This window comes from Bubalus kerabau, chromosome 11, assembly GCF_029407905.1.
Source record: "Bubalus kerabau isolate K-KA32 ecotype Philippines breed swamp buffalo chromosome 11, PCC_UOA_SB_1v2, whole genome shotgun sequence".
In the NCBI taxonomy this organism is placed as follows: domain Eukaryota; kingdom Metazoa; phylum Chordata; class Mammalia; order Artiodactyla; family Bovidae; genus Bubalus; species Bubalus kerabau.
Genome location: NC_073634.1, coordinates 21,196,274 through 21,198,071, shown reverse-complemented (window position 1 = coordinate 21,198,071; position 1,798 = coordinate 21,196,274). Strand labels below are relative to the sequence as shown.

At 45.8% G+C, this 1,798-nt stretch overlaps 1 pseudogene; it reads right to left on the bottom strand.

Annotated features, from left to right (window-relative positions):
- Positions 1-551: 551 nt before the first annotated feature.
- LOC129622704 (protein SCO1 homolog, mitochondrial-like) lies at positions 552-1,520 on the bottom strand (annotated as a pseudogene).
- Positions 1,521-1,798: the final 278 nt, after the last annotated feature.

Here is a 1,798-nt window from a genome sequence, read left to right as displayed (position 1 = left end):
ACACTGCAAACAATGACAGTGATTCTCATTCACAAGGAAGACTATACCAATGCTTTGATTAATTATGAATTATAAATGTAAAGATTAATTATGAATATCAGAGAGCCTGATTTGATTGCATCAGCCACCTCAAAGAGGAAAGCAAGTAACGCTCCTCCTGGAAATTTAGTACAACCTGTCTGAGCAAGGCCTCAAGACTCTGGAGAGGCAGCCACGTGACCAGAGGGCCCTACTCACATGGGGAGATCCCTGGGATGCGTCTTTTCTGGCTGTATCCTTCCCTGAGGTCCATTCCACTGGCTTCAAGACATCTTGGTCCTCTGGTCTCAAGGCCACAATTTGGGAAACTTTTGGTTGTAATCTTTACAGTTCTAAAAATTCATCCTTGATGAACCCAAGCATAACATGCCCTGTCCAAAATTTAGATTTTCTCCTGGTATGAAGGCCTTTCTGCAGGTTGCATGTATGTACATGTATGTATTGGCTCCTATGGGAGATAAAGTCCTTCCTCTTTGGCAGGAGAATAGAGCATGGCCGTGCTGTGTTAGTTATTAGCTCTTTTTCCTGTGTGTCCTCACATGTGCAGCAACTGAACCAGCTACTTCTGCATTCTTGTTCTGCCCAAAATAATCTAGAAATTCACCATCTGGTGCAATCAAGTACATTATGATTGTATGATCCACTGTTATCATACAATGATCCTCATCTTTGTTCTTGGGGCCAGGGCTGTAACACACTCTGAATGCTCTGGACACTTTGTTAATCTCTTTTTTTTGTGCCAGTCAAGCCACTCGGTTTGGGAGAAAATTCTTTTATATAACTGGCGATGGCTTCTTTTGTGTCCCTCTCTGGGTCAAAAGTGATAAAAAGTGGAGTTAAATTTGGCAGAGTTGGAATACTGTCTATTTCATCCATGACTTGAATAATTTTTTCTAGTTCTTCTGGACAGAAATAGTTCTTCTAGTTCATCAGGACAACGAGTAAAACGAAAATAAATCAATATCCATTGACCCAGATAGTCCTTATCAGTTTTGGACTTGCCAGTATGAGTTGTGAGGAAAAATGGGCCCCCAAGTAAAGGCTTTCCAATGCTTCACTGCCATTCCTTCTCCAGTTTCTCTGTCTTTTCTTTCTTGAAGTACTTCATTCCAGCCAATAAAGCTCCCCCAGTAGCAAATGTGATGGCTAAAGACTTCCAGGAAACAGTCCCGGGCTTCAAGGGGGCGCATGGGGTCTCTGCTGCTCTTCCGTTCTGGGGTCCTGACGACCTGGGAGGGGGCGGCATCGCAGTATCAAGGGGGCGGCTCCCCAGGCAGCAGCCAGCCCACCACTCGCCATGCCTCCTCTGGCTTCGTGCAGAGCTGCCCCAGCAAGACCCTCATGGTCTCCTTCCCTGGGCACCAAACCCAGAATCCATGAGGCAAGAGACGCCAAAGTTAGCTGCCGGAAGCTGCATTATCCAGCCAGCATGAGTGACAGCCCTGCCATGAGCTCGAGAGTGCAGGCAGATTCTTTACCATTGAGCCACTGGGGAAGCCCAGAGCTTTCTGAGATGGGACCAAAAAATGGGTTTTAAGAAACTCTCCAAGCAATAAATGCTGGAGAGGGTGTGGAGAAAAGGGAACCCTCTTACACTGTTGGTGGGAATGCAAACTAGTACAGCCACTATGGAGAACAGTGTGGAGATTCCTTAAAAAACTGGAAATAGAACTGCCATACGACTCAGCAATCCCATTGCTGGGCGTACACATCGAGGAATCCAGAATTGAAAGAGACACGTGTACCCCAATGTTCATCA